General features: G+C 38.0%; 1 protein-coding gene and 1 long non-coding RNA gene across 2 annotated transcripts in view; both read right to left on the bottom strand.

The window, feature by feature from the left end:
* LOC114138424 (receptor-type tyrosine-protein phosphatase epsilon-like) overlaps positions 1-3,398 on the bottom strand; it is a 29,490-nt gene extending 26,092 nt beyond the window's left edge. The window contains exon 1 of the mRNA XM_028007668.1: positions 2,945-3,398. The gene's annotated coding sequence lies outside the window, so the exon portion shown is untranslated. The remainder of the gene's footprint in view (positions 1-2,944) is intronic.
* Positions 3,399-13,915: 10,517 nt separating this feature from the next.
* LOC114138372 (uncharacterized) lies at positions 13,916-14,459 on the bottom strand. The gene is made up of 2 exons (XR_003594205.1): positions 14,013-14,459; positions 13,916-13,980 (listed from the first exon to the last, which is right to left on the bottom strand). It is a non-coding gene; the product is annotated as an uncharacterized LOC114138372 (long non-coding RNA).
* Positions 14,460-27,383: the final 12,924 nt, after the last annotated feature.

Raw genomic sequence — 27,383 nt, 5'->3', positions numbered from 1 at the left:
ACTACCAGAAAAACTTTAGGGCACTTCATGCTTCCTACTGCTGACAAGCTTCATGGAGATGCTTATTTCATTTTCCAGCGGGTCATGGATTCTTCCCACACTGCCAACTGTACCAAAAGCTGATTCAGTGACCATGGTATTACTCTGCTCGACTGGCCAGCAGACTTGCCTGACTTGATCCCCATAAAAATTATTTGGGCTGTCAAGAGGAAGACGAGAGACACCACACAACAACAAGACAGATAACTTGAAGGCTGCTATAAAACCAATCTGGGCTTGAATTACACCTCAACAGTGCAATAAGCTGATGGCCTCCATGTTGCACTGAAGCTGTAATTTGTACACAAGGAAGCCCAACCAAGAATAAGCTGCAGAAAACTCAACATACCTTTAAGAAACCAATTCACAATATGTATATATTTTTAAGTGATCTTATGTATTATTTATATTTTGTGAAACATACATTTTTGAGTTTGAATTTTTTGTCATCACTAAGCTTTAAATATTTCACTCTATGTGCAATAAAGCTACAAAGTATACATTCAACTTTCCAAAAGAAGTGACAAAAGATATTGAACTTTTTCACAATGTATATTCTTTTAGATCAGTGGTTCCCAAAGTGTGGGGCCAATGACATTGCAGCGGGAAGCTGTATGTATGAATGAAAAAATTTAAAAAAAAAACTGTTACACAACACTGTTTCGCTGTAAAGATGGTTTGTAGTGTGTTTTATTGCAACTTGAAGTGTGAAATAAACTTCAGTCAAGTTTGAAAACATAATATGTCTATAGGTTTATGTCTGGTTGAACGATGTGTGTGTCCAGTTGTTTTTTTTTTTTTTTCCTTTTTGGGGAGGATTTTGTTGTAATCCATAGAGGAGCCCAGAACATCTTTGGGAACCACTGTTTTAGATGTACTTGTATGTGACCAGAACAGCAGATTTGGGTTATATTAATATTGAGAACATCAAGAACTGACACTGAATCGCTCATAATTTGCTTACATAACGTCAACATAAAATTAAGTCATCCTACTTACAAAGACAAATGAGTCATATGTTTTCCACATCAAGGATTTCCACATCAGAGGAAATCTCCCAGAATTCCTCTGCAATATGTATGATTGCCACAATGCAAACCATGTTTCTCACCTTTGGATGCCGAAATATAATTCCTGGGAAATTTGTCACTTTCAAAATGAGTCTAACTATAGCATGTGAATTCCCTCAAGGGTATAATTGTGCTATAGCCGTCCCAATATTCTGAGGTAATTTGAGAATTAACATCAGCTTTTAGTAGGCCACTTAATTAGGAATGAAGCAAAAATGTAGGTTATTGTGAATCAGGCTTTGGCAGTGAACAAGATCTACAATTGATACAAATGGCATTTATATGATCGTTTTACTTTATTATTAAATATGACGATACAAAACAAGGATCATTTTGTACAGACTACGTAAGGTTCAGAGAAGGCAAAACATTATGATCACTAGCAGACGAGTGTTTATCATGACACAGAGTGTAATGGATTAGGAAGGAAATCAAGAAACAAAAGAGAAATTGGCAAGCCAGAGGACTTCAATTAGTTTTATGAAAGTCATTCCTGCAGCGTTTATGAGGTCTTTCCACTAATTAATCTCTATCTAAAGTGGTCTCTGAGGACGGAACAGTGGACAGGCATCTGAGTCATTGGGCTGCCAAGCCTCACTGATGAATGTGGAGAGTGGCAGGACAGCCCAACTCCTCCAAACGTTAATGCTGGTTCTGATAGAAAAGCGCAAGAATGCACAGTTGTCATTTCTTGTCGCATACGAGGCTACGTAGCTGTCAGGGTATCCATGCTAACATTAGAACAACAGGCATGTAAGCATTAGAACTAGATAACAAAGCGTTGGAAGAAGATGATGTGGACTGAAGAATAACATTATCTTTTGTGTCACATGGATGGCTGGTTAACTGATTCACTACGTTGGGGATCATAATGCACCAGGATGCTAAGTTGGGAAGAAGGCAAGCTGACAGAGGAAGTGTGTTGCTCTGGGCAATGTTTAACTCTACTATCCATGTGGGTCTTCCCTTAACAGGTTCCACTATTTTTAAAAAGCCTACTTATGTTTTCAGTCTGGTTCTATTTATGTGATTTCTTGATTCCTGTGGGCTATCAAAACAAAATCCAGCTGTGATTGATCACAGTTAATTGATGATTTTGCATGAGCTAGGTGGGTTGGATTAGAGACCTAAAACATGTACTGCCTTTTGTATTTACAGTGTCCGTCAGGTAATCTTTGTCTTTTATATTGAAAATTGGTTGGTGAGTCAAAACACGTAAGTGTAACAATCAAACAAAAGCAGAAGTAATGTCTAAAGGCACAATTACTGTTTCACAGCTCTGCAACCAGCATGCCTTGCATCAAACTGACACATTTGCTTTTCTTTGCTGCCATTAGAAGCAGGCTATTAGCTGCAGCATCCACTATAAGTAGAGCACACAGGCCTATACTGTACTATATTGTCCTTCATTCGTTTTTTTCTCCTCAATAACACTACTGTTTCCTTTTTTTGGTGTCCAAAGATTTATTATTATTACTATTTTAAGCTATATGATCACAATACATTTAAAAAAAAAAATCAAATCGTTACATGAATGCACTCAGTTTAACCTTATACAGCACATATCGTGTCCTGGTGGTCACTGGGCGCATAGATTTGCTCCACTAACCCATATTCTGTACAGCTTATGTTGACAATGTACATGTGTGAATGACGGCTTAGATGGAATAAATGTCCAATCCTCCGTGAACTGCATGCGTTTACTAAAGCCTTTTGTAGTTTGAGCGAACCGAGCGGTTTAATAAAAAGGGAGAGTCACAGCTCATAGACAGAAAATGGTCGGTGTTTAGGGTTAAGCCTCACACTGAAAGCAGCTGGGTTTGTCCGCATCTTACCGTAGCTTTATGATGACCTCGTCGCTCACGCTGCAGCGGCTGATGATGTCGGCTCCCGCTTGTTGTTGTGCCCGACGCCCCGTCTCCTCTCTTTTCCTCTCCTCTCCTCGCTCGTCTGGTCTTTGGAGAATAGCGCTGCGCACATGAAGATGTCGAATCGTCTGACCGGAGCCGAGGAATGCGTTTAGGCTCCCTTAGTGATCATGTTTCCAGTACATCTCTCTAAGGATGCGTGCCGCCTGCCAGAGCTCGGCCGAGTTATGGCAGAGCGGAGACTGGAGAGACCCTCCCCCGGGCGCAGAGCAGTATCAGGTGGACGCAGAGCATCCTTCACATTCCTGCATCAGTGGACAATAAAGGGCAAACTAATACAGGAAAAAAACGCGCAATCTGTTTTACTCCCCCATCTTTTCTGTTGGTAGTTCTTATTTTTTTATTACAGTTGGTATTTTAGTATGACGTTTGTTCAATACAAAGAAAGGTTTCAAGTTGTAACATTCCTGCAGTGACGCGTAGGGGACTGATGTGCGCTTGTTCATGTCATATGATGCTGGAGGAGTGAACAAGCAGAGCTTCTTTAAAAAGACTACAGCTTCACTTTTCCAAGTTATCATTTTATAAAAGTAATACTACTAATAATAAATAAAAAATACTATCATTTTTTATAACATTTTGTAATGTTATATTAGTTCAAAAAGTAGTAGTAGTAGTGATAATAATAATAATAATAATAATAATAATAATAATAATAATAATAGGTCATTCTGGCTTTTTTTTCTTAAATTATCTATTTAGTAATTTTCTTTAAACCTCCATGTCATCTAATGCTGGTTGAGCTACTGTACGTTCAAGAACATTAATAGTTATGGTGCCTGATAACTTTTTTTTCTGAATTTCTGTAATTCTCTGTGTGTAAAAACCTGTTAGAGTTGTGTGTGTGTGTGTGCCAGAAGTGGATGGTAGGGTGCATGTATTTTTTTTTATTTTTTGCAATATGGCTCAGTCTTGTTTTGATTCGTTGGAAGGAGTCTGTGACCATGGATTTTCCATCACAGAGACAAACTTCTCAAATTTTTTATTTTATTTGTTTTATTTATTGAGCCATGATAAACAAAATAATGCTTTTTCTAAACCATCCTATCCTCTACATGTCTTGTGATAAACTGCAAATGGGACTTTTTCTAGCTACCATTTCATAAAGGCCAGCTTTGTAGAGGGCATAACTACTAATGGCCATTCAAAGGTCTGCTACATCTCAGCTTAGGATATCTGCAACTTCTCAAGAATTACACCTGTGATTAGTTCTTTCTGGGTTGACAACCATGAGTCATAAGCTTTCCACTGTCAGATGTTGGACTGAGCAGCATGGGATATTGTACTATAGCATAACATTGCTTTAATCATCTCCACATCATCACTGACCTGTCTGGTGTGTTCCTTTGTCTTCATGATGTTATTTGTTCTACAATGTTATCCAACAAACCGCTGACCTTCACTGAACAACTGAAGTGGACTATATTTACTAATTAGGTAACTTCTGAAGCCAGTTTGTTATACTGGATTTAAGTTTACCAAGATAAAAAGAGGCTGAATAAAAATGCACAACACATATTTAAAGTTGCTATTTGTGAAAACCTTTTCATGTCCTTTCTTTGCTTCACAGTTGAGCAATACGTCCTGTTGATCTAAAACATAGATTCCCTGTACAAAGTTTTAAAGTTTGAGGTTGGAACGTGGCACACTGTATTGTAGTTCAAGGTCTTCAAATAATTTTGCAAGCCTTTGTTTTGTGTGTGTGTCCTAATTACACTGTTTTTTAGATAATTTTCACAATCACATTCCCTGAGTATCAAACAGACTGCTGCAGACGAAGTGGCCTTTACATGAAACTCACAGATTTGAAATATGATCTCATAAGGAACACTCCTGGGCAATTTTGTTAAAGGGCATCTGCGGAACAAAAACTCCTGCTCAGTTTTTTTACACTAAGAGGCCCTGAAGGCATGTTTCAGCTTTGTAGAAACTGATAAATATTGTGAGGGTGGTTTGTGACAGCTGGAAAATTATAAACAAATATGCTCCAGAGCATACAAGATAATCCCCTGTGGCCTGATGACATAAAAACACAATTTGTATAAACATACAGCTTTGCTGACCTCTTGTGGTGACTGCAGAAATAGGTTGTTTTCAGATGAACCAAACCCTCCTGCAAAACAACTAGATTTACGTATAAATACAGACACAAAGACAATTACTCTTTACAAATGTGTATTGTGTAATGTATTAATATGCTGTTCCTTTTTTCTTGTTGTTTTTGTTTGCCTTTTTACTGACATTGAAATAAAAATTTGTGTTTTCATAGAATCCAAGATAATTACATTTCCAAAAGCTCAATTTTGAATAATACAGCTCCACTGAATAGCTAAACACACTCATTATGGGTATGCATTTTATGGTAATTTGGGGTTTTATGTACTTTTTTGGTCTGGAACACTCATACAAGATATGACTTTTGTAAATTTTAAACACAAAATGGGTACACATATCTTAATTTCTTATGAATTTACTCTAATTCTGTACTTACAAACTTAAAAACAGATAAAAACCGTTTTCCTCTTACAGCTATGTGACGGGTGCAATTTGAGAGTGTTGCATTTTGAGCAGATAAACACGAACGTGAATACGTGGGCTAGGAATGCAACAGAAGGAAGATTAAAATGCAACTAATCCCCAAATAAAGTTTTATTGATAAACTGTTTAAAAAGTTTTACATAGGGTTCTGTCTTCATGTTTTACGTGTGAATTTTGACATTTTCATGCAGTCACTATTGCATCTGATGTGTTGGGTTCACTCTGAGTGCAGGAAGCTTTCGTGAACAACAGCAACAGGCAACAGTTACTGCCACCTGGGGTGAAACCCAACCCACCTCACTAATGTCGAGCCCTTGAGAAGTTTTTTGTTACCAAGAAGGAAGGGCCTGATGCAAAGTGTATACCTTTCCCTTGTATCTGTAGCTATTTGCAGTTATCCATGCAAACGAACCAAACATCTTCTGGAGAAAGATTTTATGATCAGGCAAGATGAAGGATAAGCTGGTTAGCCGCAATTAAAAAAAGAAATGTTAGAAAAAGTCAAGCTTAAGCTTTCAACTGGAAAGTATGGTGGTAGTGGTAGCATAACGCGGAGAGAATTTTGAAACTTGATCACAATTGGGGGTTTCACCATGATAACGATCTCGAACACATGTCAGATCTGATTTTGTAATGAATAAATCGGGCTAATTTTATATAATATATTTTTGGGATAACCTGCTATACATTTGCAGACTATGCCTAAAAGATAAGTCCACAACAAGAACCCAAACAGTTTAAATGACCCCAACCATTTGTGATTAGAAGAGAAGTCAACTATCCTCCCAGAATTTATGTCTTGCCACAGGCAGAAGGACCTTTTATTTGTGGGGTTGTGTGTACAAATTTGAGGCTGTATGCGTTGTATAATTTCGACGGTGCGGGTAAGAGAAAAAGCCAGAGATAACATAGTTTTGCATTATTTTTTCCACTTTCAAAAAGGGCAAAAATATGTTAATGTCTGTGATGAGAAGAGTCAAAGTTCTGACTAGAACTGAACATTACTTAAAAAGATGGAACAAAAAAGGAATAAATTATCAAATAGAAAAAGATGTTCAAGTTTAAAGACCAGAACATAAACAAGAAATATACTCATATCTCTGAGGGAAAGATATTTTTTTTATTGTTGTTTCATAAAGAGGATACTGACACATTTTCTAAAAATAATTTTCTTAACCTTTAAAAATATTTTTAAAGCTGATCCAAGCATATTGGCATTTTAAAGAACTTTTCTGCATTGTTTTTTTATATAAAGTTTTGAGCTTCATACAAAAACAGCAGTCATCTCTTCTCTATGAGGTTGAATTAAAATGCAACCTGTTTTTATTTCTAAAGTGCACTAGAAACTTTTGTTGGCAGGCTTTCATTTAATTTCTTTAAGTAGCCTCAGTATATGATTTTCAGGCATCCCAAAAGACATCCGATGCTTTTTCTTATCATGTTGGCAGGTTTTTGTTTAGTTATCTGTCATAAAAAAAATCCCACACAGCTTCAATGAAGTTAATATTCAGGATCTGAAAATTCCGTTCCCAGTGACGGTGCTGCATTGTCTGTGTTTGTAATCAGAAACACTCTTGCTGATTTTGGCCAACTGAAGTTGTTCTCAGTCAGATGCTTTCCTGATTGTATTAGATGGTGGATAAGAATTTGCTTATGTTCAACTTGTCTTGTTTCCTTAATTTTGTTAATAAAACAACTGATATGCCAAGTTTTTAGCTAATGGATCTTTGCAAATCATCTGTTTTTTCCCCACTTCCAATTATTTAAGCAACAACCAAAGAAAAAGTACATAGTATAAAGTATTTTACACATTTTAATGATGAGGTACCATTTTCTTATTACAGTGCTCATCTATAGAGAAACATCCTGCAGATAGGGCAGTAGAAAAAACTTATTTTTGAAAAAATTAATCTGCATTCAGATAATTTAGATAGCTTATTCCAAATGTAATCTTATTTGATGTTCTTTACATCTGTAAGTTAATTGCAGTTTTAGTTTGACCTTATATTTTATTATTACTGTAACCAGAGCAAGGCTGCATGGTGGTACAGTTGTTATCACTCGGTATCAGCTAGAACAGTGTTCTCATTAAATAACCCTGCATCAGTTTAGAGACCTGCAGATCATCACTAATGACAATGACCAATCTGTGTGACAAGTTTTATTTTATTTATTAATTTTCCATTTTTATATATTTATATTTTAAATATCTTAACTGAGAGCAAAGCAGATCCGACGTCAACTTCCTTGTTTGTGTGCACAAAGTTGGTGTATAGGTCTGATTCTGAACCTGACACTTACACGAAAGGACAACCAGTAGCACCTACCAACAAATATACATCTGTTACCCTCTTCACTTCTCCTTTGTACCTTCACTTGCACTAAAGATCTGTGAAGAAGATGTGTGCTGGCTCTTTTAGTATTAGAAGGTCAGGAAACATACAGGACATCATGCTTGAGAGGCTGAATCAGTCGGGTCTGCAAAGAGGGTCATTATTGCTGATTTTCTCGCAGTCTGTCAATATAATGAACATAATAAACCCTTTACAGCCAGAGAAACCAGATAAAGTAGAGGGAAACAATATGCAAAGCACTGTTTGGTGCCCTAAGTGTGTTTGAAAAGTGCTTAGGAATAAAGAAAGAGTGATTGAAACTGATTAGGTAGTTTTGGAGAACTGGAATGTCTTGAATTTGATAGAAGCATTAAAGAAAGAAGGATCAAAAGTGCTTTTTAAATGCATGTTTCGTTTTTCCTTATATGCTAAAAAAGAAAACGTATTTAGAACAGGTATTTTTATGAAATATTTTAGGAACTTTTGTTTGTGTATAAATATAACTTCTGTGTTTGAGCAAGGTAGGAAGTAGGGGGGATTGGACTAAAGGGAGAATGAATAACAACTTTTATTTTTGTGAATCAAACTCTTCTTTCAAGCTGTATCCTCATCTCATGGTACCTCTGGGTAACACTATATGTCAGCTGAGGGCAGTGTTGCTCTGAAAATGCAGCTGCAGTCTGTGCACATGCTAATCTCTGTTTAGCAATTCAAAAAGATTTATGTATATTTCTGTGCAACAATGACCCGTTGTCTTCTCTATCTAAGACTTTAAGTATTTTAGAGTAAATCCGTATTTAAATCAAACCCATTTTAGTGAAATCACGTGGTTTTTGTTTTCATAGAAACAACATTTACAATTCAGCTCACATTCATGCATGTAATATTACTGTACCGGACAGCTTTGTTCTTTGTGTTTCTTTGTTTACATTAACATTTTGTGCTTTTAAAGTGACACTGCACAGAGGCGTACTGTTAAGGTCAGTTTGCGCATTGAAAGTGAGGCGCATTGCTGCAGGTATGCTCACTTCCTCAAGGCTCAGAAGACCTTTTGGGAGGATTTTTTTTTTCTTCTTTTTTTCAACCTGCATGTCAAATAGATTTCTGTCCTGAAAAACACCATGAACTGACCTTCATCACTCCCTTTTACATCCTTTCAAGGAAAGGGAATTCTTCTCACCACAGGTATTTGATTCTAATGTCACTGTTTTTTTTGGGCTGCACAGTGGCGCAGTTGGTAGCACTGTTGCCTTGCAGCAAGAAGGTCCTGGGTTCGATTCCCGGCCGGGGTCTTTCTGCATGGAGTTTGCATGTTCTCCCTGTGCATGCGTGGGTTCTCTCCGGGTACTCCGGCTTCCTCCCATAGTCCAAAAACATGACTGTCAGGTCAATTGGTCTATCTAAATTCTCCCTAGGTGTGAGTGTGTGTGTGCATGGTTGTTTGTCCTGTATGTCTCTGTGTTGCCCTGCGACAGACTGGCGACCTGTCCAGGGTGTACCCCGCCTCTCGCCCGGAACGTAGCTGGAGATGGGCACCAGCAACCCTCCCGACCCCATTAGGGACAAGGGTGAACAGAAAATGGATGGATGTCACTGTTTTTTTTCTACATTGTGGATTCGAAGTGTACAAAGATGATTAAAAAAAAAATAAACATCGACATTCAGAAGCAAAATTAACTCAACCTACTACACTGTGCCAGTGAACTCAAAACATCCACAACTTGGTGTTGGGGGGTATTATTCTAAAATAGGCCACGATGACAAGTTGTTCAGCAGTGACCGCTGGCAGTGATATTTTTTTTTATCCCTCTGCCGTGCCTGTTGGCTCCCGTGCCAGCCCAAGAGAGAAGGTGCTTCTGTGTCGCTTTATGACAAAAGGCTTTATCCTCCCATTAACCTTCGCAGAGTTAACATGAGGAACGCTTTTTAGGTGGAAATCAGCGCTGGTGTCAATAAACAACTGTAAGAGTGAGCTCAAAGACAACTGGCTATAGAGTGAAAGCCACACGCTTCTTTGCCTTTCATTTCTCCTCTTTCTCTTTAGGGGTTATTCCTTTGTAGGGCTCTGACCCGCAGAAGCCACTGATAAGAAAATGATTATGGCTCGTGGACTGGAACCAGCTCACATTCTCAGCTGCTCTGAGAATGTGAGCTGAGAAAGTCCTTTCCTTGATCTGAAATGGAAGCTCCAACAGCTTTTTGATCACTCTTTCAGTGCAGCATACATGAGTGTGTAAAGCTGCCTAACTTGCGGTCTGAAATCCACTGCCAGCACATTGTGTTGCTGAATGCGCCACATGATGTGAATTCTGGACATAGATGGAATGTGAATGCTGGCGGAGGATCAAAGAACTCTGCACTGTATCTGAAATGGATCAGCCTTGGCTGACATGATTTAAAAAAAAAAGGAAAAGACACACACAGCCACGCTGTATGTACAAAGGCTGATTTAGTCCACAGGGATCAGCAGTCAGTTGTGACACTCCTCTGGCGAAGCATCTCTGTGCCCATGAAAATGGAAATGGCAGCAGCTGATCTGTCGGTGGGGACCAATCTGCCTCCTCATCAGGACTCTTCATTAAACTTGAGCTCTGTCTATTAGCCCCAGTCATTCTCCTCATTCGTTGCAACACATGACCTTGAGGTGGAACAGCATGTACTGTTTTGGCAACTCCTAGGTCACCACCGCAGAGCGGCCGGTGTCGGTCACACTTCGGATGCTGGATCTCCTGGGCGAATTAATTATTCCAAAAGATTTCTCTGAACTCCACGATTCCTCCCTGAGCCGTCTGTCACATTACACCCAATCATAACCAGTAATTTAACTTAACCTCGTGATGCTCGTTGCATACTGCGAGTTTCCTCGCCGTCTAGCACAGAGTGTGATCAGTGCTCTCCCCCCTCACGATAGCGGTGCTTAATTGAGCTGGATGTGCGTCGGTGATTTCACTTAGAAGGGGATCATCAAGATTCAGACAAGCACCTGGTCCTTTATGTGCCTGTAGAACGCTGGCAGGAAAACCGATTACCGGCCTCATTTGTTCTCGATAGACAGTTGTGACCTTTCCAATTGGCACACCCTCTTACGGATATGACAGATTTTCTTTCCCGGAAACATGCAGTGAGTTTGCATTTAATATGCATAAGAATTACACCTGCGCCTAGTGGGAAGTTTAAAGCTGGAAGACACTTAGCATTCATGGTAGGGTTGCTTTTTGACATCAGATTTGTCTGTTGTTGGTGAAAGTCCATCATTTCGATGCTGAAATGTGACCCAATTTAATATCCAGTGAAATGAAAATACAGCTTTGGACAAAATATAAGAGCCCACTGTACTGAACCCCATTGAAAAGCTGATGGTGATTCCAAATATTGATTTCTGAACTCTTCCTGAATTGAAACATTAGTATTGTTGTTTCTAAATAAATATGAACTTATTTTAAACACTGAGAAAGCACCAACTTAAAATCTATATAGTCAAGTTAAACCCCACCATGATTTTATACACTTTGGTATAAAAATATACCAAAGTGTGTGATTAAAGCGATAGAATAGCAATTGCATTAGCATACCATTCATTTTCACTTCCCTAGTTGGATCAGTCCATTATTTTTTCTCCGATATTCCTCAACCTATAAATGCAATTTTAACCGACTGGATATAGACACACTACCAAAAGGATTTTGTACAACTGCCACAAAAAAAAAGGTAAGAATATTTTCATAATAATGCAGAGCCCTATAACACAAGAACATCATGTGGAGTGGCACAAATATCCCCTACTTTCTGCTCTCTTTATAGTGAGAGAACAAAATACACACATGGGAGATTTCAGACACAACACAGCTTTTACAAGCTACACCATGAAAATGGCCAATCTCAGTTCAAAGCACATGAGTTAGATTGTATCATAAAATTTTCTGTTTAGACGCTGGATTGGAGAGAACCACGGGGAATTATAGCCAAAATTGTTTGCTTCAATGCGTTATATTTCAGAAGCTCTCCTAGGATGTGCAATCTCAGGGAAATATCTGTGTATAGTAACTCTAGGATGCATGAAAAAGCAAATCAATTATGTGCAGGTGGAAATGGTATAGGGGCCATGGAACTTATAGAGTAATAGTTACTGGTAGGTTTAATGTGTTGTGAAAAATGTTATGCCTCCTAATAAAAAAAAAACATATATGTATCTGAAATCTGTCTGGGAAAGGTAACAAATCTATTTCTAAGGTTGTGGGACTCCAGTAAATCACAGGGAGAAGCAATTATTCTAAAAAAAAAAAACTTGTAACAATAAAGAACTTCCCCAAGCTCCCCCAAATCTCTTAGATGCTATGTGTCCCACTTTGTTATTTTAGATATGATTTCATATGATTTTATCTGATTATATAAAAGTTGTAAGTGAAGCAAGCAAAAAAATCTGTGAAGGGACAAATACTTTTTCACAGGACTATACATGTCCTGATTTAAAAAGCAGGTCTAACAAAAAAATAAATAAAATCCCTACATCTTTTCCATAATTGCATGCCAATTGCGTCTAATTCGCTATCAAGGTTTTTCCAATAAGCAAGTGCATAACTTTTTAGTGCTCATAAAGCATTAAGTACGTGAAAATGATTTGATTTAAACTATACTCTTCCTAACATGGTGAAAAGGATTATGAATGACAGAGATATGACCTTGAGAAGCGAATGTGAAGTTGATGCACAACCAGCATGTCCATTTACAAGCATGCTGCAAAAGCAAAGCCCTGATGAAATGTGTTCTCATTTCTCCATGACACGAGAGGGAAGAATTCAATCTGAGGAGGTTACAGAGAGGGATTCATCGAGTGTTCAGAGACAGAGAGAGAGAGAAAAATTCCAGAGGAATGCATTTCAGTCACTTCTCTCTCTCTCCCCCTCTCTCCGTGGGAGAGCATTAATGCTTTGTAATGCTCCCTTTGTTTGTCGAGCACTGTCCAGGCTGATCATGTTTTTGAAGGCTATTTTCTAATATTGCAGACTGTCAAATGCCCACTCATGCCTCTATGCTGAACTAGCAGAAAACCCACATGCACACATACTGTGTAAAATCTGAAAATGGCTTCATAGATACAAGGACACCTGCATGGGCAGTGTATTTACAAACCACTGTCTTGTTTCTTTTGGATATCATGGCTCTGCACTGGCAGCTTTAATCCAATGGTCTTTAAAGCCATTCCTCCTCTGTACATCACTGCTCTCCAATCTCGAGCCCAACTGGAGCCTGGTCTAAACCTGGGCCTGAGTAATGATGACCAGAGGCACAACAACCATCTGTAATGTGTCTGCTCCTCCCTTCAGGGAGCCGGAGAAGAATCTGCTGTCACTCTAGCAGGGGAAACATCTGTTCCCATTAAATTACAGTGGCCCTGCCTTGCACGTTATCTCCACTGCACTCCATTTTACTGCTAGAGTCCTGTGTCTGTCGACAAGGGGATAAAACAAGATTAGTTAAATGACTGGGAACTGGAGAAGAACGACGGAATTCATGGGAGGGGGATGAGGGAGCATCTCCCCTTGTTGCCTGTTCTCTTACCAATTAGTAACTGGGGAATGTCCTCAAGTGATGTGACAGAGGGATAAAACCACCTCATCCATCAGTTATCTTGTCACCATGTGGCCTAAATCTGTAACTGGAGTTACTCTGTTAGTAGCTTGAATGAAGAGGTTTGAATGTATTTAAGATCTCTGAACTTCTACGATTTGATGGTAACTTTAGACCACCTAGGATCTGATGGTCTAAAGTTTACGCAAATAAAAGCAGGTGGAAATGTGATATCATGGGCAAACCTGATCTACAAACAACATACAAACTTGCGTAGCAAAATGGACCTTACCAAGCTCCGCCCACAACTGACCTAGAAAATCCCATGTGGCCACAAGTCTCACAAACAAAGCCTTGTGGCGCGTTGTTTCTATGTAAACATGGCGTCTTCCACTTTGACTGATTCTCTGCAGTGTATTTCTGACTAGATTATTGCATATTGGATGAGATCAAGGTGTTTAAGCCACGCGATGCCTCCAACATTGTGCACGTCACAGCAAAATGCTTTCACTCCATGAGGAAAACGATAGATCCACACACCCTCTACATCAATATAGCTGTGGACAAGATCGCTGATGCCTATTGTTCTTACAAGGCTGGATAAGTCGGGCATTCATCGTTTTGTAGGTTACTTTTGAAATCAGTGGGTGATTCCTGTGGTTTGTTGGCAAATGTTTGAGTGATACAAATATACACTGTACACTGTACTTGGTGGTAGAGTAGCTAACACGAGTAACAGTTTAGTCCAAAGCCTTTTCTGCTAAAATAAAATCTTTAGTGTATGTCAGATACAGTAGACATTGGATATTGATCTGTTTAGCTAATGTAAGACTGTGCAGCAGACAGGCTTCAAGGTGTAGAAGTTGTATCATTACTGCCATTATGCTGTATTTAGCTAACGAGAAGCGTGTGTTTGTGCGATGGCCACGCACGTGGTAGCCGCTCTAAAAATGGAATGGGCGTCAGCCAATGAAACGCGGCCTCTTTGGCATGCACAATAAATTTAGCATATCTGCCTTCAAGAACATCTACAATATTGGGGGAATATACAAATATAATGACTTATCCCCCACAATGTGGTTTATTGAACTTGAACTAGATTGATAGATGCTGAACACGTTTGAAAAGTAGATGTAAGCTCGATAACACAGGATTATTAAATAACTCTAGCGCACCATCACTTTATGGCAACACACCGTCGTTCTGTTGAAGCTTTGCAGGAACGCATCTACTTTGCCCAGGAAAGGTGATGCATATTATAATAGTCTGCTGCATGTTCCACAAACTGTACAGGCAAATGATGTCTTCTTGGGAGAGATTAATGCCACTGGACTGCTGATCATACATAAGCAATTAAACCAAAACAAAAAACTTTATGACCAGACTTAACAATTGGGGCAAAGTACATAAACAAACCTGAAAATTAGCAGGTGTTAGGTACAAAATCCTGAAAAGACAGGGTATTAAACCTTACCCTAACTTCCCAAACTAAAATCCAGCTAACAAGCAAATAAGTTTTACTTTTTTTTTCACTGTGATATTTTTGTCACCTTTGCAGATATGTGCTCCATATTTGGCTCATTCTTTGATACCCCTCCTATTTGTTTCTTTAAGCTAAGGGGATTATGATTCTCTGTCTGTCTTGTGTTTGTGCTGTGTGTGTTTGTGAGGTCTTACCGCTGGGGCTCCTTGATGATTCATGCAGCTCACCTGCTGCTGCTTTCACACCTGCCGATAATCTACTCAGGCTGACGGAGCTTTGTAAGGAGCTGTTGGACAACCTCATGACCAGTAGAACAAAGCCACCTGAAGGGCTCTTAGAGAAACTTCTAGGTCGACTTTCAAATCTCCTGTCCAGGTTTTTCCTCACTGAAGCCTTGGTCTAACTGGGCGTTCTCACCCAAGCTTACCTTGACAGAATGCCTCAAGGATCACTCGCTCTGCAGTTGCCCAGCCACGCTCCACAGAATCGCTGCCTGCCAATTCCCCACCAACTTTGCCCCTGGAACATTTGGACCTCACAGAAGAACCACAAAGTTGCCTACAAAAAGACTCCCCTTAATCTCTGGGTACTGGTTACTGGCTTGATATGGGTCAAAAAGCTTCCCTTGGTCATGACAGTACTAATTTAGGTATTTGTATTTGCATATGATCATTCAGGTTCAGCTTTGCTAATCAATTTCCTCTTAGTCACTCCAACAATTTTGTTCTGTGTAGATGTCATCCCTTCTGCTTATTGAACTACAGTAGATAAGTCTAGTACCATAATGCTGAGAACATTCCTTCCAGTCTGTTATGTTGCTATTCTTGTTTTCTACTGGTGATTCTTGTTTATTGCCATCTCTAAATTTTCTTAGACTTCAATTCTTATAGGCTTGCACCGACCCACAACCATTTTCTTCCACCTGTGCAGTTGTTGTCAAAGAAATAGAAATACTAATAAAATACTCTGACATTTGTTGACATTGGGAACAAGTGTGAGAGCTATGAATACTTTTTAGCGAGCCTCAGCATGTATGAACAAAGGAAAAATAGGCTTAAAATGAAGTTCTAAAGGCAGCCCACCTCCAGAACCTACACTACTGACTGAGCATAAAGCTGAATTGGTTTTACATATCAAGATGAATTGGTGTGCCATCACAGACATTCTGAACACGAAGAGCCAAAATTGCCTCTATATGCTGCAGGATACTGTCACATTTTTAATGACACTTTGATGGCTTCTGTTATATATTATACAAAGTCATTTGATGGAAAGAGAAAATGCTGACATAGGCAGAAACAGACCCCAGAGTAGTGCATAGTATGTTGACTATATGTATTAAGATCCAATATATACACTATATATATATATATATATAAACTATGCAGCTTTTATTTACATGCGTGTAGGGGTGAGAGAGACAGAGAAAAAAGTCATTTGTAATAAAAAAGCACTTCGTGTTAAATACCATTTCATACATTCACATTTCAGCCTTCACAAATTGAATGCATTTTTATAGGGGAAAAAAACATCAAGACTAAACATTTCAGAATATTCTCAAAATAAGACACCCATTGACATTTTCGGGGCTGTGTTTTATAAAACACCAAAGAAACACCCTTTAGCAAAAAAAACAAAACAAAGAAACCTTTCTGTATTTTCTCATTCAGAGAAAATACAAAATCATTTTTATAATTTTTTTTTCTATTCCCACAGTAGAAATATTCAGACTTCTCTGTTCAATTTGCTTAGTGAATTTTCTCCTACACATTAAAAAGTGATGTGATGGATGTTGGAGGAATTTCTAGTTTTAAATTGTGAAGTGAAATCAGGAGGAGTAGGGGTAAGAATGCATAATTTTTGGTTATGCTGTCCTCAGCTGATTAACCAAATGACATTTAGGGTAGACTGTAGTCCTGTGTGATTCTAAAAAGTACAGTTTTAGATTGATGGTTGTATAGATGACCACTGTGAGGGAACATGTCAACAATCGACCCTACGCTGCTGTAGCTGCGTTTTGTCTGTAACCAGGAGGCTCTTTCTTGAGCAGGAATGCACACAGCGCCAACTAACTATCTAATGCTTGCAACTCCTACTCTAAAGTATTTTTGTTTTATGTTGGGCTTTCTTCAGGCTGAAAGAAAACATCAACAAGCATGCTGCATTTAGGAATGGTTTAATCAGACTAAACTTCAGATTTCACAGCCTGTAACGAAAGGCTCACAAGACAGAAGCCCTACAGCTTTATTGGAAAATGGAACAAAACCTGAATACTTCTATAAAATATTTAGTTATAAATAGATAAGCCAGGCAAAAGCTCACTTCTGTCTACACACCTTGATAGGCATACCTGTTGACAGCCAGTGCTCAGTAAAGTAAATGATCAGCATTTGCCAACACTCCCCGGTAGCTCATTGGATTTGAAGACAATTCTTCCGAAACTCACTAACCTTGTTTACGGAGTGCCAGGATTAAAACAGCCATATCTTTTCATTTGTTTTTATTTCTGTGTTTGACATCATTAGAAAGCTTAGAAATCACACTTTCGGAATCTGTAAATAATTCAAAACGCACCCAGGAAGACTTCTTGTGGTTCTGTCATGGTCAGTCACAAATATTTGGGACATTAAATTTTGTCATTTATGTTCAAAAGTGCACTTCCAAACAGGATGAGAATCATTTGGCCAGGCATCTAAATCTGCATTAACTCAATATCTCAAAGACTGGGTTTAAACGACAGTTGCTTTGTGTGACTAAGCAATTTCTGTGACTTTAACAATATCACATTTCATAGTTTGGAAACATTCTCTGAAGGCACAAGACTTGATATTCATGCAGCTGGAACAGGATTTGTTTGATGTGAAGCAAAGCAAACTAATTTTGGTTGTGCTCCTTTTGTAATGTAAAACAGCATCATGTTCCCCTATGTGTTGTAAACCCACATCTCCTTCTTCTTATGTGGTATTTGCCAAATGTAATTAATTTAAATAGATGTTGCTGTAGGCTGCTTATGCAACCCATCTACTACATACTTTTAGCTGTCATATAAGCTAGGCATTATCTGAGTAGGTGTATATGTATATAAAATAATGTGACACTGCAATGGATGGAAACCACATTAGACAGCCTGAGTTCTGTAATGCAGTACATTTTGCATCAGTGAAAAACATCATTTCTTCTTTTTGCTTCAAATGAGCTATAAATTATCCCTTAAAAGTCATACCGCTGTGGCTCAAAGAAATGCAAAAGAATTCAAGGCAATCCAGGTTAGAAGACAAAGACATATCTGGAGGGTAAAATTAGCTGAAGGGAAGTGGAGGAATGAAGCATACCAGCTGAGAGAGAACCCTGCAGAGTTTTTATGACAACGTGAGGCGCAGACGACAGTGCTAAAAATAAAGATACTGAAACAGAGCGACATAAATAAAACTAAAGTGCCACAAATGACTTTTGCAAAAAAAAAAAGTTTCTCATAGACAATCTTAATGTAGACAAACACAAACACACACATCAGATGACATTCACGCCCTTGGTAAAGCAGAGGAAAACTGAATACGCTGCAAGTCAGAGGATCTGGAGTATAGTGATAACTCTCAGGGAAAAAGAATGAAAGTCACGATAATTAGTCATGATAACGTATTTGGCTTAAACAGTGTGAAAGCAAACTGGAAGTGTTTGGAAGTTCTTTTCAGTACTTGAATAACATATTTGCCCTTATTTCATCTGAAAGCCAAATTAACCCATTTTACGATAAAACTGAAAAAAAATATGAAATTGTGTCGGGATAATAAGTCGGGATCTCGAGATAATAAGTCGGGATCTCGACATAATAAGTCGGGATCTCGAGATAATAAGTCGGGATCTCGAGATAATAATTCGGGATAATAAGTCGGGATCTCGAGATAATAAGTCGGGATCTCGGGATCTCGAGATAATAAGTCGGGATCTCGAGATAATAAGTCGGGATCTTGAGATAATAAGTCGGGATTTCTTTCCTTTTTTTTTTTCTCTCCATGTCCCCTTAGGGGCTCCGTACAAAAGAAAGATGAAACAGAAAAACAGTCACTGCAGTTTGTGAACAAACCACACAGGGAGTGTTACATCACTTTTGACATTCAGAAATGTCTGCAGTGTCAGACTGGAGGAGCTGCAGAAAAGAAGATGATCAAGTTGAAGAACCAAGTTTAGTTTCAGTCCAGACAAGTCATGTTGTAAAGAAACTCTACATTGAAAAGTAATTCATTTTGTTGCTATGATGCACACCACATCTTAGTTATTATTAGCTTTAAAGAGATATTTTAATGTGTGAATATATATAATTTTGCAAGATTACTAGGAATTACAGAAATGGGCCTCCTCCATCAGGTAACTGGGTTGGACTTGAAGATCATCTTTCACAAATACCAGCTCAGCTGACTCTCTGGTCCTCAGAGTAAGTCATGCAAAAGGATATGTTGGACCGGACAAGGACCTAATTTTCATTAAAATAAATTACTATAAAGTTTATGCTCACGTAATGTCACACAGTGACTTGCATGAGAATACTTTGCACATGGCCTGTACACAAGTACATGAGTGCTTCATTATTTTAAAGAATTATTTGTGTTCATAAAATGAGAACTTATGATCACAAGCTAACACCAGATAGTTTGTTTCTCAGAACCCTTTCACCTTAACCACTGACTTAAAACTCTTTACAAACCAACTGAACTGAGAAGTCTTTACACTGATAATGTTTGCTGTTGCTGTGCCAGTCTTTTACTTTCTTTAAGACATGAATTTCATTATTGATGTCACATCTCAGTAGAATTTTCTCAGAAATGTCAAGACTACTTAAAAAATAGAATAAATAAAATATTTTCTAATTTGTAAAATTAAGCTTTTAATCATCACAGGTGGAGCTCAACGTGTGTCATAAAGCCATAGTAAAAAATGTTGTAGCTCATCACCTTTAACCTACGACTGTTTAGATTTTCAGAACTGTCTTGCTGTTTAAAAAAAAGTGCCACAGCTCATTGTTTTGCTTTTCAATACAGTGACTGTGAGCTGTGATAAACAGCTTTTTAATTGCAAGAGCCTGAAGTGTGACCAGCTTCAGAAGTTTGCATTTTATGCCACTGAGTTGTTCAGGTTGCAGCATAGCTCATCTTACTTTTAATGAAATACGTACCCAAGCTACTCAAAACACAAGCACGTATTAATTTACATGAACAATTACGTTTTATTTATTCTTCGCTATCTTTTGTTATTATTTGATGCCTTCCTTACTACTTTTGAAGACACCAAGTGCTAATCTAAATTTTGCTGTAGGAATAACCCACCCATCCACAAATCCATCCATCTGTCTGTCTGTCTCTCCCCGCTCCGTCCTTCTCGGGATCATAAAGGACTGGAATCTACCATCCATCAATCCATGTCTTATAATTATCAGTGTGGATTGGAATACAGACATTCGTGATCACACACTGAGATCCCGTCCATGAACAACACAGGATTGGTGACAAGGGACTGCCCAGACATATACAGTATATCACACCTTGGAAACAGGCTTACACTTGCACTAAGAATGCAGACACAGCTCTGACATTGTGTATACAAGAACCACACCCATTAAAAGCAGCCCAGGTACCCCATACATCTATAGCAACCCCCACAAAATGCCTCAAGGGACATGATGGAAAGCTTTCTTCAGATTCACAAACCTCAGAGGGATTGGACAGCCAAACTCCCACGAGCCTCTTATAACTTCAGCAAGGGCAGAGATATGATTCACTCTTATGGTCCAATGAAGACCATAAAAGACCACATTAATACCCATACTGATATTAATAAATACTTAAAAATTATCATGTGCACCTCTCCAATGCTGAATTGGACATCTGAATTGGACCACCTTTTGCCTTTAGAACTCTTTGCCACATAGGTTCAGCAAGGTGGGAAACATTCCCCAGAGATTCACTCATTGGATATTTACCGTTTACTGGTTATTCTTTGTGAACCTCAGAGAACTTCAGCACTTCCTGAAATACTCAGACCAGTCCATTTGGCATCAACAACAATGCCATACTTAAAGAAACGTTGGATACTTTTACCCCCCATTCTGATGTTATGTCTGCAAGTGAAATGCTTAATTTGCTTTCATGTAACTGGCTAATGTGCTGTTTGAATGACATTGAACTGCAAAAGTGCAAAAAGGTAGCTGATTATATTTAGGGATTTAAGCAAGATCAATATATAACATATAATAACCAGCCATTGGGCTGTAAGAGACTCTGGTTCTCCTTACAAAGGAGCAATTGGTGTTGGACATAGATAATCAATATGCAATTATTCTGTCAAAGGGAAGCAAAATGAATATGCATGAAAAAAGATGGAAGGCCTCCGTCTTTTTTTAGAGTTTAAACATATCTGATGAAACACTACCCTAGCCCAATTTCCACGTGTGAATAAATCAATGACAAAGTAGAAGATAAGACAATATCTCTTCTTCTCACTGCGTCATTCTTTCCTCCTTGTTCCATCTCTGTCTGGCTCTAATAAAACTGACTGGCCTACTACTTTTCTTCCCGCTCCTCAGATACATTTTACAGTCAGCTTTTATAAGCAAGACATCTGGGTTTGTGATGAGACAAATACACAGTCGAGCTCTGAGAGGTCTGCATTATTTGTGTGGAAATGATTTAAGCCGTGTTTAAACAGCACTTGATTAGTGAAACTTATTCTACCCTGAAAAGCATTTTTGCCTTATCATTACAGCCCTATCATTACTCTTCATAAAAAGTACCATAACTGGAAGAGGAAACTATTCTTTATCAGGATAACAATGCTGCTGGCTCCTAGCTTTCATTAGAATAGATTCATAAACACAATGCTGTCTCCCTGGAAGACAGCATTGCCAGGAATTGCAAATTATGGAATTGCCTCAACAATAAGCAACAATCAGCCTCAGACTCTTAATGCCACGTTATACAGTATGATACATCCATTTTTGCTCTCATGTACACGTAAGTATAGAAAATCCATGTGCACACAATACTACATCAGCACTCATATGGCTTCTGCCTCTTTCTTGGTTTTGCATCACAGGAACACCAAAGAATACAAAGGCAGCTGCTGGTCATTTTAACTTGCCAGTCTAATTGTTTTTTAAATTATTCATGATTAGCATATTTGACAGTGCAGTCCCAGTGTGCTATAAGCATTGAATATATTCAATAAGATTTCATATATGATTATTTTGGAGCAAATGTTCATCTCCACAAACAATTTAGCCAATGCATGACTTACTGACACGCTGTGTCAACAATAAGTAAACAGCAGGAGAGTATTTCTATGAATCCGACTCCCACTCACATTGATCCTGCTTTGTCTAATTGGAAGAAAACTGTTGTAGAAACAGTTTAGTCAAAACGTCAAAGGCACTCAGCTCAAAAGTGCAAGACCACTTCAGAAGCAACTTAAGGTCAGAACCTTTATTATTTTATTTATACACAGACATGTTTAATATACTAAATTCATTGCCATTTTCCTTGTGGCTCACAAATGGCACTTAAAGATGAAGGACTGTTTCAAGAGAAAGCAAATTCACAGAAGCTGCAAGACGCATACACACACTGACATTTGCATGCCTTGCTGTGCACAACCCTCCCATGCGTGCTTGTGCAAACTGGGGTGGAAACGGAGGATAGTCATTTGATATTTTTGCAGGGCAGAGCTGAGATGAATTAATTATTCCAAGTTTGGGTTTAGCTTCAAAGTTAGGTCTTCCTCCAAGGAATGCCTGCCTCTAGACTTTAGTAATGTATCTGTTTGACTTAGAGCTAAATATAACGTTGCTTTGCATTCAGACTGCAGCAAATATATTAATGGCAGAGCAGTTTTTTATGTAATCACTTATTATTTGTTGTGTTTTCTTTGTATAATACTGACTTTAGCACTGATTTAATTATATATGCAACTAGATATAATATAGGCAATAAGAATATATTTTAAAGTTTACAGTATGAGAATAATTTGATTAGGGCTATGTACATCAAGTTTGTTTAATGACCTTTAGTTGTACTGCAAGGCAGTATTTGTGTACTTGTAATCCTGCACATTGGGGTCACCATTCTTAACCTGATACACTTTAGCTGATGCACTAGTGGGAGTCATTGAGAGAAACAGAACATGAACCAATGCAAACTCAGTATTCACCTTGTAGTTGTATGTTTAGGTTGTCGTCCTGCTAGTAGATCAGTCTCCACTCCAGACTGTGAGTGTCTTTTGCAACTTTAAACAGATTTTTGGTCACTTTTATTTTTCAAATATTTTAACAACTCAGATTTTCCTTGGCTTGTGAAGATAAGCACAGCTAAAGTCTGCCACCACATGCTTCACTGTTGATATTTTTAGGATAATGTGCAGTGTTAGTCTGTCAACACACAACAAGTTGTGTTTTAGCCACATTTAACCAAAATATAACTTTTGGCCAAAAGTTATATTTGGCCAAATGTGATTCATGTGTCCTTGTGGCAAACTGCAAAAAAAAAAAAAAAAAAAAACAACTTCTAATTGTCCGACATCATCTGTGGATCTATGCAGCTCCTCCAGAGTTACTATGAGCCAATTTGGCTATGTTCACACAGCAAATGTAACTCAAATTAATTTCTTTGCCCAAATGTGGCCTACACTGAAGTCTCATTGCAGTCACATTTAAGTAGCAGCATGAACACCCCCCTGCCACACACACACACACACAAAATGGATTCCATCAAAAAAATTGGAATTGATCATCAAGACTTCCTGTCTTCACTAAAGCTCTCTAATTTTGCAGTCTTGCATGGTATTGTAAGTTTTTTTTGTATAATTAACTGTATTGTCACAATTAGGTTCTTTAGGTGTAACTAAAGGAAAAGCAACCTTTTTCAACAAAAATGTGGTTACTCACTTGCAGTTATTCTTGAATAACTCTTCATGAAACTAAAAAACAGAAGCAAACTCTCCTGACCTTATAAACTGGTTCTTGAGATCATGTGTTTTATCAAAAAGCTATGATAAAAACTAAATAATGTCTATGTAAAGAAAAGAGAAACTGGATGAGCAATACATTTTGCACAAATGATTATATCATAAAATTGTAGCTTATAATGAGGAGCAGAAACACTGTATGATAAAAGTCCTATTACACAAACTACCAGTGAGGGATTACAATATAATAACTACATCTGACATCTCTAGCTAGATATTTTTTTATATAACATATATAACATATGACACTGAAAATCACACAAATAATACAATTACACATGAATACAATATTTAAGCATCCCAAGCCTTCAAAAATCTGTTTTAGCCATGACTATTTATAAGGCAATAAATCCCACTTATTAACCTGACAGGACACACCTGTGAATTGAAAACCATTTCAGGTGACGACCTCTTGAAGCTCATCAAGAAAATGCAGTGTGTGTGCAAAGCAGTAATCACAGCAAAAGGTTGCTACTTTGAAGAAACTAGAATATAAGGGGTATTTTCAGTTGTTTAACACTTTTCTGTTTAGTGCATATTTCCACATGTGTTATTCATAGTTTTGATGCCTTCAGTGTGAATCTACAATGTCAATAGTCATGAAAATAAAGGAAACTCATTGAATTAAAAGGTGTGTCCAAAGTTTTGGTCTGTACTGTATATATATAAAATTCCCTTCTCACCCACCGCGGGTGGTTCTTATCCTCTGAGCTCGGGTCCTCTACCAGAGGCCTGGGAGCTTGAGGGTTCTGCGCAGTATCTTGGCTGTGCCAAGGACTGCACATTTCTGGACTGAGATGTCTGATGTTGTTCCTGGGATCTGTTGTAGCCATTGGTCCAGTTTGGGGGTGACTGCCCCGAGGGCCCCGATGACCACAGGCACCACTGTGGTCTTCACCTTCCAGGCCCTCTCCAGTTCCTCCCTGAGGCCCTGGTATTTTTCTAGTTTCTTGTGCTCCTTTTTCCTGATGTTGCAGTCGCTTGGTATTGCTACATCTACCACAACGGCTTTCCTCTGTTGTTTATCCACTACGACAATGTATATATATATATATATATATATATATATATATATATACAGTACAGACTAAAAGTTTGGACACACTCTGCATTTTCTTGATGAGCTTCAAGAGGTAGTCACCTGAAATGGTTTTCACTTCATAGGTGTGCCCTGTCAGGTTAATAAGTGGGATTTATTACCTTATAAATAGTCATGAAAATAAAGAAAACACATTGAATTAGAAGGTGTGTCCAAACTTTTGGTCTGTACTGTGTATGATATGTTAATTTTCCTGCACCTTAATTGGGCATTTTGTTAGATGAACGTTAGCTCAATAAGCCAGAAAACAGAAATTCTTGGCTACCTGTAATACCTTTACGTGTAATGTATGCTATTGTCTGCTTTAAAATACCAAACCTAACTAGTTGTGGTAAATATTAAGCAAAAGCAAAAATAAACAAATGAATAAAATAAGTTAATAAAAAGAACGAATCAATATGGGATACTAAAAAGAAAAAAAAAACATTTTCAATATTTGGTATCCTTAAAAGCTCAATGGGTAACATGAAAAATATCTTTCAACCTAAATAAAGAAAACAAATCTACCCACCATCAAATGAAATATCAAGGCTTTTCAGGCTCTCCAGTTTAAATGTGAACAAATGTATTTTGTTTGTTGTACAATGCCCAATAGGATATATCTAGTTCTTCACATTTTCAGTTATTGCAAAAATGGGCACTCAAAGTCTGCTTTCAAAAATGTGCTCTTGATAAATGCCTGACTGCTCTAGTGAGGCGCAACCTGAACAGATCAAATTAATAAGCAATATGCTGAGGATTTATTCAGCGTTGTTCACCCACTGTGTGTGGATTGGCCACCAGAGACAAAGTGAACAGCAATAAAGGAAGATGAGAGAGGGATTTGGATAAGTCACCCAGGATCACCCCATTATATGAGCCATTTTGTTAGAAACTCTCATCAGCATGACAGGGATTTCCAAGGCTGCTTCAACACAGCTGTCCGCAGGAGGTCATTTTGTACGTCAACTATAAGCAAAGGATAATAAATACTTTCATTGATGAAATTAAGAAAATTAAAGTTGAAGCTAAAGCCTAAAAATAATGTTAACAGGAACTCGTATAGATTCTGTGAAAGCCATGCTTTACTGAATAATAGGTCGTAGGATGGATAGATTCACACCAGCCTTGTTTAATTGAACTCTAGTTCGTTTGTCTATAAAGTCCAGTTTGGTTGGTGAGGTGTGAATCTGCAGTCAAACACTGATGTGGACCAAAATACAAAACTCTGGTCCGCCTGAAAACCTCCGTTCAATTAAAAGTGAACTCTGGCTTATTTTGAACCCATATGTGAATGCCAAGCGGACCAGAGACCACTCCAAAAGCATGAAGCAAACTTTAGTACATGGAATTCTGGGTAAATACAAGCAAAACAAATGCAAGAGTCTAATGCTATCGGGAGAAAAGGCTAGTGGTCTTTTACCAAAGACAAAAGAGAAATTCTTCAACCGCTCAAATGTGACTCTACTTCATTTTTGTTTACATTTGTGAAGATGGAAGTTGCGCTCATGTCTTCTTCAGACCTATCTTCCCCTGTCCACCTCCCAGTGATCTGTTCTGTGCTAGTGCTTCGTGTCAGTTACCAAGTTGACCTCCGATCACCTGAAGAACATTTCCAGGATTAAAGGACTAATGTCCCAGCAAAATCTGGAGAAACTCATCCATGTGTTTATTTTTAGCCACATTGATTACTGCAACTGCAACAGTGAAAACTGCAAAACAGCTGAAACACTGAGTTCCTTTAAATCCAGAATTAAAACACACCCATTTAGAGTTTCTTTTTATGAAACATTGATAAACATTCTGATGTGTAATAATGCCACAAGACAAAATGTTATGTTCCAATTGTTAACTGTGTCTTCTATGACTGTATTTTTTGTGTTTTTATGATGTAAAGCACTTTGAACTGCTAGTTGCTGAAATGTGCTATACAAATGAACTTGATTGAACCTTGACTGATTGACAGGTCCAACAGTAATCTGCCTAATGAGGCTGATAAAACTTTATAAACAATAACTGTGATTGAACTATTAAGCTATAATCAAGTGGTGTCCCATCTTTGTAATTTTGATCTAAATTTCAAGTTTTATTAATAATTGCCTAAGCAGTTATGTATAGTTATTCATAACCACAAGTAGATTGCTATTGTGGCACATGTACAACTTGTACTGAACAAGGTAGCATTTTTCCTCACATTTCAATGGTCTATTGTTGCTTGTTATAGAATAGAAGTACTTTATTCATCCCAGCAGGGAAATTACTTCGCAGTTACAGCATAGAGACAAGACACAATAACAACTACCACTGAGTAGTAGTTGTAGATAAAATAAAAATAAA

This window comes from Xiphophorus couchianus, chromosome 22 (assembly GCF_001444195.1).
Source record: "Xiphophorus couchianus chromosome 22, X_couchianus-1.0, whole genome shotgun sequence".
In the NCBI taxonomy this organism is placed as follows: Eukaryota; Metazoa; Chordata; class Actinopteri; order Cyprinodontiformes; family Poeciliidae; genus Xiphophorus; species Xiphophorus couchianus.
The sequence above is the reverse complement of the archived record's forward strand: the minus strand, read 5'-3'. Positions and strand labels throughout refer to the sequence as shown.